Genomic DNA, 10,821 nt, shown 5'->3' on the forward strand with positions numbered 1-10,821 from the left:
ATTGCTGGGAGACAGCACGATCCTGGGAGAATTAAGTCTTGCTATCTCCAGTGCTGCATTGTATTGGAGCCCTGCAAACCGCTCCGCTCCAAAGAAAGAGATTTAGATGTTGTGTCATTGACTGATAAAACCCTCCATCCATACAGATTCAGACAGACAGAGAGAGAGACAGAGAGAGAGAGAGAGACAGAGAGAGAGAGAGATCAACATCCATTGGAAAATAAATACCTAATGCACATTCTTACAATATGCATGTTAACCCTTGATGATTTTATGATTGTTAGTTTATACTTTTTAGTAGAAGTAAAAGGCCTTTTAGTATCATTTTAAAAATATGCATATACATGTGTAATTTTGCTGTGAAATCTTTAATGATTTGTATAAAGTAAATTTAAGACTAACTTGTATATTTAGTAATATTTAAAGATGAACATACTAGAGTGAAGCAACTCACTGTAGGTTTACTTGCTTGTTTTTATTTTTTTAAATGATTGAATATGATTTCTTGCCCCACAATTAAAACTACAGAGCTCTGAACATAAAACTAACCATTTAAATAGCATCTTATACTTATATATAAGACATTATTGGGATTTAAAAAAAATATATATATTATTACTTATTTATTTTTATTTGTTTTGGTCCTCGAGTGTGAGCTCCATATTCTCACTATATATAATACTATATGGGCCATAAAAGCCTTATGCATCAAATATTATACAAAACAAAAGTGTTTCAAATGATCAGAAACATACCTAAAGTTTCAATAAGCAGTTCAAAACTATTTTGTGTGTCAGGCTTTCCAGGTTAAAAATGCTGCATTTTAAAATAATTCACATTTCATAATAGTAGACAATGCATGCTCCAAAAGACTTCATGTAACAGAACTTTTAATAAATAATAATACATTTTCTTCAAGTATTCTTCATTTTTCTTTCCGCCCTTCCCATTTACTGTATACCTGATTCCTTGTGAATTTAATGGCCAGCCACCATTTGAGTAATTTCATACAGCCAAGTCATCCATAACCAAGACAGAAACGAATGAAGACTTTAACACCTGCTGCTCCTGGTGTCCAACGTGGAGTTTGATAGATCAGGGGGATGTCTGAAGAAATCCTCCTCAGGCGGGTTCCCCACCTTTCTGTCAAGAGACAGGGGTCATTAAGTGCTTTAATTTTTTTTAATAGCAGAATTAATCCATTCTAATAGGTCACTCAGTTCAGAGGCAAATATAAGTAAGGCATGGGAACAGAGCAATACATCTGCCTGCTAAACATACTAATCTGTCTGTTATTATTATTCTGGAAATAATTACCTCAGCCCTGAGAGGCATACCCGGAAAAATTAGGCGATCAGGAATGTCGGGGATGAGAGAGGGCCTCTAAGCTGAATTAAGCAGGGACGGGCCCTGCAGGATTGCTGCTTGACACCGGCTGAGAGAAGATGAGATGGCGTCCTCGGGCCTCTTCATACTGACGGCGCTCTTGGGAGACAGAAAGAGACGAAGGCTGGGAGAGAGAAGAGGCTGCCACATGTAGCCAACTGTCAAATTTAGTCCTGGAAAAGAAAAGAAAAAGAGGCATAGATATATGTTAGGAAATTTTCTCCTGGAATGGAGACAAACACAATGTTAAATGATCTGAGGGGGGAAAAACAGGAGACACTGGTGAGGTGTGTATTTGTATATTTTGTGTACAAATATGTGTACTGACAAGTTTATAGATAAACAGGCAAGCTGAATATAATGGGCTTTTCACACATGAAATTGTTAACCCAGGGACTTAAACCATGGATAAATGTAATCCCGGGTTATCCTATTGCATTTTTCCCATTGCTCATCCTTTATCATGGGTTACTAATTAATCCTGTTTAATCAAGTTTCAAGTTTTCACACTGCACGCTTGTAAACCCCAGGTTAGCATTATAATTTACATATTTATGAGGTAAATAAAACTGTTTGGACAGTTTGGAATGGGTATACGTCTTTTTTTAATAAAAATGCCTTTAATAACTGTCTGTAAAACTTTTGGCACCTAAATCCGCTCAAGTTGTTTTAAACTTAGATTAATAAATACTGCTTCATCTTTACTTAAATTAATGTGGTTTTATTGCATTTTTAGTTTAATTTCATTAACATTACTGTCACTTTATTTGTGTATATGTAGTGATTATATGTAATATACAGTACGTGACCATTCAAAATATGTTTTTTTAAGAAATATTTTGTTTTATTATTTAGCAATCCTTGGATTAAATTGAGCATTACATTTAGCATTAAATTGGTTAAAAATGACAAAAAAGACCTTTACAAATGTTACAAAAATATTTCTTTTTAACTTTCTATTCTACGTTTCATCACATAAATAAAATACATTTTGAAAAAATGTATCACAAAAATGTTAAGCAACAACTCTTTTTAACACTGATAATAAAAATAGATGTTTCTTGAGCCACTGAAGCCTGGAGTGATGGCTGCTGAAAATCCAGCTTAGTCATTACAGGAATAAATTACAATTTAAATTATATATATAAAAAAATAAATACATTGAAATATTATTCCCTATTACAACTTCTTTAAAAAATATTTTATTTTATTTTATTTTATAACTTTATTTTTGATCAAATAAATGCAGCCCTGGTAAAGCATAAAAGACTAACCAATTAATAAATAAATACATGTGAATGCAGCGGGAGTAATAATCGGAAAGGGAACTCTAAATTCAGCTGACTACGCCACCCTGTCCAACAGGGAAAATAAATTATGAATTGGTCACCTATAAAGGACACACAGGAATGTGGTTTCAAAGACAGAGGCCTGAGACGTGGATACCAAAGTACAAAAGCTTTATTTCAACAATAATAAAATACTAACCTTAAAAATCATTAAACTGATTAGATTTACAAACATAGAATACACACGTAACTAACAAAAACCGAGGCTTACCTATGGCAGGTAAGCTAGTTTACTGAGCGCGAGGCTCCTATATTGCAAAAATCTAACCACCAGGTGCATAGATCTCACTACACCATACACACACACACACTATAAGATTAAGCGCGAACACACTGCATTCCGTGACAGAGTCCCACCACCGCACACGAGGGCCTACTATCGGCCTGCCTGGAAGCCTCGGTTCCTGCAATAGAAGACCAAATAATCTCAAAACAAAAGAAATAATGCTAACAATTGTACAATGCTTACACTTAAATACAAAATCCAAAAGAAAATCAAAACACCTGCTATGAGGTTAAATGTCTCATCAAATCGAGGTAGATGTTCGTCTTTTTTTAATAAAAATGCCTTTAATAACTGTCTGTAAAACTTTTGGCACCTAAATCCGCTCAAGTTGTTTTAAACTTAGATTAATAAATACTGCTTCATCTTTACTTAAATTAATGTGGTTTTATTGCATTTTTAGTTTAATTTCATTAACATTACTGTCACTTTATTTGTGTATATGTAGTGATTATATGTAATATACAGTACGTGACCATTCAAAATATGTTTTTTTAAGAAATATTTTGTTTTATTATTTAGCAATCCTTGGATTAAATTGAGCATTACATTTAGCATTAAATTGGTTAAAAATGACAAAAAAGACCTTTACAAATGTTACAAAAATATTTCTTTTTAACTTTCTATTCTACGTTTCATCACATAAATAAAATACATTTTGAAAAAATGTATCACAAAAATGTTAAGCAACAACTCTTTTTAACACTGATAATAAAAATAGATGTTTCTTGAGCCACTGAAGCCTGGAGTGATGGCTGCTGAAAATCCAGCTTAGTCATTACAGGAATAAATTACAATTTAAATTATATATATAAAAAAATAAATACATTGAAATATTATTCCCTATTACAACTTCTTTAAAAAATATTTTATTTTATTTTATTTTATAACTTTATTTTTGATCAAATAAATGCAGCCCTGGTAAAGCATAAAAGACTAACCAATTAATAAATAAATACATGTGAATGCAGCGGGAGTAATAATCGGAAAGGGAACTCTAAATTCAGCTGACTACGCCACCCTGTCCAACAGGGAAAATCAATTATGAATTGGTCACCTACAAAGGGCACACAGGAATGTGGTTTCAAAGACAGAGGCCTGAGACGTGGATACCAAAGTACAAAAGCTTTATTTCAACAATAATAAAATACTAACCTTAAAAATCATTAAACTGTAGACCGGATTAGATTTACAAACGTAGAATACACACGTAACTAACAAAAACCGAGGCTTACCTATGGCAGGTAAGCTAGTTTACTGAGCGCGAGGCTCCTATATTGCAAAAATCTAACCACCAGGTGCATAGATCTCACTACACCATACACACACACACACTATAAGATTAAGCGCGAACACACTGCATTCCGTGACAGAGTCCCACCACCGCACACGAGGGCCTACTATCGGCCTGCCTGGAAGCCTCGGTTCCTGCAATAGAAGACCAAATAATCTCAAAACAAAAGAAATAATGCTAACAATTGTACAATGCTTACACTTAAATACAAAATCCAAAAGAAAATCAAAACACCTGCTATGAGGTTAAATGTCTCATCAAATCGAGGTAGATGTTCCTTACAATTTCATATAAACATACCAATAAAGTAAACAAAAATACAAACAAACCCAGATCAAGCGGAGCAAAAAATAAATCTAGATAAAGCAAAATCACACTAAAACAAGGTTAAATCATAAGAAACAAAATTACAAAAGAAACACAAAAGCAAATACGGACTAAAGAACAAATACAAACACAAAGCAAGAGTAAATAAATCAGCAATAAACAAAACAAATGCACATAGAAAAACTGGTCTAACGGAGGAGGCCGATACACAGCGCAAACACACGCCAAAGAGCAGTTTTAAGTCGCAAGGACTAAAGTCAACAAAGCAGCAGCATCAAAGAATGTTGCCCCGCAGGCTGCACTGAATGCAATGGATCCTAATCGAACTATTCCTCCTGAAAAGAATTAACCGTGAAATTATTTACCACCTAAAATACTATACCTCAATAGCGGTAGTTGCACATACCTTCCTGTTGTCGCTATAGTCACGAGTCCGGTCGCACACGCAAACGGACATAAACACGGCGAAAAATGCACGGGATTACAGCCGGAGCATGTTGGATGAGAAAGACAGCCGCCGACTAACCACTATGACGTTTGCCCGTCGGAAAACTACAATCCGAATAAAACTAGTTACTTCAAGCAGACCTCTCGATGCTCACTAGTTCGCAGACACATAGGTACCTGTGAGAAGGGAAGAGCCGAAACTGGAATGGGCGGGCCTCGGGCAGTGACGCACAATCGGTGCTCCAACACACAACGGTGCCTTAAAAGTCCCCTTTTATATACCCGTGAAAGTATATGATTGGACAACTCATGCATTCGTGGCATATTTAACGAACCAATGCACCCACTGTCCATCCCACTACAATCACATATCAGCTTGTGATATCTCATTTTGCTTTCAAACACTGACACTAAACAGCATGCAAATATATAAGTTTATGACTGGTTGACTGTTGCTAAATAACTTTTAAGCATTGTGCCGCTTCACACTTCATACCTTTTGTTTGAATTCAATGCTAACCCTAGAAGGTTAAAAACAGTGCTAGCCCTAAAATCACAATTGTGAGACTCTGCTCTAAAGTGACATTAAAGAGACGATAACCCAGGATTAAGCACAGTGTGAAACACCCTTGAGAGTGCTTGTTTGAATTAACTATTGAAGAGCAATTCCCTAAATGCAAAGAGAGGAGGACAGGGTGAGTGTGTGTGTTTATCAGTGCACTTTAGGTCTCAGATGTCTTGGACTGTCTCTAGGCCTGACATTGCCCTGAGCCCTCTGATGTCAATGTCCCCATCACTTAGAAGCCAGCCATACATACACATGACGACCTGTCGCTACCAGGGCAACCTGTCACCTAGCAACACCTGCAGGCCAGTGACACCTGTCCTCACTGCCTCTCCAATCTCACCCTGTCTACCCCCATTTCACCCCGATGGCATGCTGTCACACCCCTGTGTCATCTTATGACAACCTTATGCATGCTGTCATGGACTTTGTCAAGTGGTGGCAGGGCAATACAGCATGTCCTAATTTGTACGGGAGCAAAGAGGAGAATCCATGGCAGGAAATGAGCTAATATCTTAAAGGTCCCATGGCATGAAAATGTCACTTTATGAGGTTTTTTAACATTAATATGAGTTGTTCCCCTAGCCTGCCTATGGTCCCCCAGTGGCTAGAAATGGCGATAGGTGTAAACCGAGCCCTGGGTATCCTGCTTTGCCTTTGAGAAAATGAAAGCTCAGATGGCCCAATCTGGAATCTTCCCTTTATGTCGTCATACGGGGAAAGGTTACCTCCCCTTTCTCTGCTTTGCCCGCCCAGAGAATTTGGCCCGCCCATGAGAAAATGAGCTACTACCGTGCGAGGCGAGCGCAATATTTTTTTTCCCCGAGAGACATCATGGCTTGCAAACGAGCGAAGCATGGCAGTTGCCCCGCCTCTCTCCTCCTCATTAGCATTTAAAGCTACAGACACAGAAATGGTACGTCCTAAGGAAAGCTCATTGTGGGACTGGCTCGTAGTGGCTGAAATTCTGCACCAAGGCTGAATTTCGGGAAAGAGACTTCAGATACAGTACTATGGACCACTTAGGCCTATATAAAAGCATCCAAAAAGCAGCATGTCATGGGACCTTTAAAGATGTCTCTTATGCTCCTAAAGGAGACGGTACACACTGCGCCGATGGCTGTGAAGTCCTAAAACCCGGAAGAGTCAATGTCACAATATAATATTAGCGAGTCTAGCGCTGAATCTATTGCACCACAACTTCGTCACTAGTTGTCATCTGTGATCCACACTTTCAATGACATGTGCTACTGAATATACGGATGATTTTGTGACACCAGTGGTTCACAATGTTTAGGTTTTGCAGTTAAGAAATAAGTGCTATACACTGTCAAGAGTTCGAGTGCTAATGCGGCTCAAGCACAACTTCCAGAGCGTCATCCATTACGGCAAGCTTTCTGAGGGAACCTGCGAGGGTAGGAGGTGCAGGTCATTTGCCTAAGAATGCGGAGAATGATAACCCATTTCACCCCAACAATGCAATCAGTCTTTGTTCAATGAGAAAGTGAAGCACGAGGGGACTTTGGCGTGATCACAGACGCACACCGTCCCTCATTCCCCGTTGCCTCCATCACGCGGCCTCTGCCAAGTGTTTCGTTTTGAAGTGCATCAAAGAAAAATTGCCCTGCCCCCACTTGCGATAGAGAGGCATCAGAGAGAGGAGTGGGAGTGGAGGAGTGTTTTGTGTAAGATGAAATTTAATTGTGTCTTTTCCCAGGGTTGATGATGTTTTCCATTTAAAAAAAGAAAGGGAACGGGCGAGATGTAACTGATGAATTAGCCTTAAGAGACTGAGGGTTGTGCCAAAGAGACAGAGACAAAGAGAGAGAGAGAGAGAGAGAGAGAGAGAGAGAGAGAGAGAGAGGGACGCACACATTACCATCAAAGATACAAAGCAAAGACTCAAAAATAAAAACTCAGTGACCACAATCTAGCAGCCACAACCAAACATGGATTCTAAATTAAATTAAAGGGGACATAACACACACAGTTTCTGTCAATCTCATGTTAATCTTGAGTACCTATTAGTGTTGGGTCGTTGAACGAATCTTTAATGTGACTCGGGAAGAACGAGTCGTCTCGGGGAGTGATTCGTTCAGTCGCGCATGCGCAACATCCTATAGGTTCTGTACTGGAATTAGTCAAGTAGTTCACCTGTTTCGAGTCTTCGGGTTTTTCGAGTCATTCGTTCATCACGTGACAGACCCATAAGCTTAACCTATGCCGGGCGAGTATGTTTTATTAAAAAGGTGTATACTGAGTTTGATTCTCCAATGTCATTGTTTTAGGCCTAGTTTCACAGACAGGATTTAGATTAAGCCAGGATTAAGCCGTAATTTGGACATTTAAATAGTTTTTTTAAAGGGGTCATATGACAAGGTGTGCTCTGATTGGCCAGCTATCCAGTGCGTTATGATTGGCTGAATACCTCAAGCGTGTGACAGAAATGTACGACTCAAACCCGAAGACTTGTCAGATAAGAGGTGAGGTGAGCTAATCATAGACTGAAGACCCAGGTAAACAATGAATTAATCTTTTCTGTTTCTTAGTTTTGTATTGTTTGTAGTGTGATCAACGTTTGCGTAAGTAGTAGACGTGTTAGGGAAGTAACACGTAACATTTTAATTATATTTTGCTAAAATTAACGAAATGACTCGAAAAAAGATTTGTTCATTTTGCTGAACGAGACTCAAAGGTCCGAGTCGGTAAAATGATCCAAACTTCCCATCACTAGTACCTATATAGTAGTATTGCATCCTTCAAATCTCCAAAGAGTCTTTTTTTTTCAGATTTATAAAAGCAAGTTACAGCTATCCACCTTATTTTTCCCATAAAAGCGGGCGTGGCCATTTGTCAATTTAATGTGTCTGGCTTCCAGTGTCATCCGCTTTCAGCTATTTTTAGCTGTACAAAACAGCTTGTTTTGCTGCCTGATATTGCAAACTGGTGTGTCTTATAATATTGTTTGAATCTATTATCTTAATTATGAACACACTGGTTTGTAGTGCAAACAGTTTCACCGTTTGTTATTTTTCTCGTTATTTCCCAACGGCGGGTAATGAACCGGAAGTCTCGCACATTCACAGAAAACTTCTTACTTCCGTGTTGAAAAATAAGGTGGATATGATTTTTTCTGAAATCAGCCGAACTCCTGGAGGCATGCTGTGGGCGGAGCTAAAGAGTCAAGAGCATGTTCGCTTTGTTTACATGCTTACGCGCTGATTAACAACAAAGCACAGAAATTTGATGCAGTTTTACTCACTGCCTGAGGTTCCGACTCATGACCTGGATCTTTTATTGCTGGGACAGCTCCATCTTTCAGTAACAAACGATCTGCAAATCTAAAGGCGAACTGGGCCTTGTTTATAAATCATTAGTCACTGAAATGACGGGGGAAAAAAACACAAGTGCACAACTCCGTTGCTGCCCAGAAAAAACAAAATGCATCTACTGTTCCCTTAAAGCTGTGCAGCGCTGCCGACGTCTTCCGTATCCGGGAGAAAGAACATTGATGGGCGTGTTCTTGCTCTCGCTCTGGTTGATGTGTGCGCGTGCTCTTCCGGGAGAAGTGTCCATACAAGGAATTCCGCCCTTCGTGACATCTTAAAGGGCCATGCTCGAAAAAAACTTTCCAAAACTTGTTCGAACCTGGAAGGAGTGTATTTGGCACAGAAATACCGTGTCATACATCCAACTCGGGTTTTTTCTTTCTTCTTTTTTTTACTTTGGCCATGTTTACCATGAGAATCCAACTCTTTAACAGTGTAAATAACTCAGAATGCATGAAACAGCATTAGACCCCCCCCACACCCCCCACACGCACACATCCCGGGACTGGGACCTAATTTTCATTTATTTATTTGTCTTTATGCTGACTCTGTGCTTGTTTCAATAATAGAAATAAACAAATGTGAGACAGGAAATACCATGAATAAAGTAAAGTAAAATAAATAAAATGATCAAACTTTTGAAAAGGCTCCCCTCTTCAAACATAATAATTTTTAACAATATTACACTTTTCTGTTTTATGGCCATCATTCACCATTGTGGCTCCTTTTATTTTATTTATTTTTTTGTTATACATGCCATATATGTTATACATACATGTTATACAACTGCCAAACATACTGCTCACCCATTATAACCACACACACTAAGGCATAATGACTAATTAGGCTGAGCGCATATCAGAGATGCATAAATTTACAGAAAATCCATATGGTAAACTGATGGTTCGAGCTTCAATTAGTTATTTAAGAATAGGCACCAGGCATGTGAGGATATAGGAGAGTAATCAGGTGTTTAACCTACACCCGCAGTTACCTGGAGCACAACTATCAATCCGATCAATAAATCTTTGCTTGCTAAACTAAACTAAATGTCACATTCTTACTCTTGGTTCATTGCTTCCATTTGCATAGGCTATTGCTCAAAAGTTTGGGGTCGGTAAGATTTTTTAATGTTTTTGAAAGAAGTCTCTTATGCTCACAGAAGTTGCATTTATTTGAGAATACAATAAAAATAGGAATATTGTGAAATATTACTTTTTAAAATAACTTTTTATATTTTAATGTATTTTAAAATTTAATTATTTCTATGATGGCAAAGCTGAATTTTCAGCAGCCATTACATCATACATAAAAGTATTCACTTCTTTCCACAAACAAATAAACAAATAAATAAACAAACAAATAAATAAATAAATGTGTCGGAGCAGTATGAGCCGCGGGTAGGTGTGTGAACCCTCTAGACAACTGCTTACCAAATGTTTGTGCACTTTCATGCAAATAAAGAGTATAATGTCCCTGTCCAATCTATCCACCAGAAACCTCCACTGTAATTAAAGTCTTTTAATATAGAAAATTAGAGTGTGTGATCTTTATATAGCAGCTAATTAACAGAGAACCAGTCCTCACTAATGAGACCATGGGAAAGTAAGCACCCAAAAAAATCACTAAGTTACACTGAATATATATATGTATATATATATAGTGTAGGATTTGCATATGCTCAAGCCAAGGTGAATTAGGGTGATATTGTGACTGTCACCCCAAAACTTCAGACCAACAAATGTGAATGACAATATCACACAAACACATAGCAGTTAGAATATGGTAAATGTTAAGATTTAATTGTGCTGAAAGAAGAAACGTGTATATGTTATAACATA

The 10,821-nt window shown here is 37.7% G+C and overlaps 1 long non-coding RNA gene across 2 annotated transcripts in view; it reads right to left on the bottom strand.

Annotated features, from left to right (window-relative positions):
• Nucleotides 1-942: 942 nt before the first annotated feature.
• LOC107692815 (uncharacterized) overlaps nt 943-10,821 on the bottom strand; it is a 62,299-nt gene continuing 52,420 nt past the window's right edge. For both annotated transcript variants that reach the window (XR_001634676.1, XR_001634675.1), the window contains 2 exons: nt 1,318-1,559; nt 943-1,143 (listed from right to left, as the gene is read on the bottom strand). This is a non-coding gene — a long non-coding RNA (uncharacterized LOC107692815). The remainder of the gene's footprint in view (nt 1,144-1,317; nt 1,560-10,821) is intronic.

Source organism: Sinocyclocheilus anshuiensis, unplaced genomic scaffold (assembly GCF_001515605.1).
Source record: "Sinocyclocheilus anshuiensis isolate Anshui unplaced genomic scaffold, SAMN03320099.WGS_v1.1 scaffold774, whole genome shotgun sequence".
Taxonomy (NCBI): Eukaryota; Metazoa; Chordata; class Actinopteri; order Cypriniformes; family Cyprinidae; genus Sinocyclocheilus; species Sinocyclocheilus anshuiensis.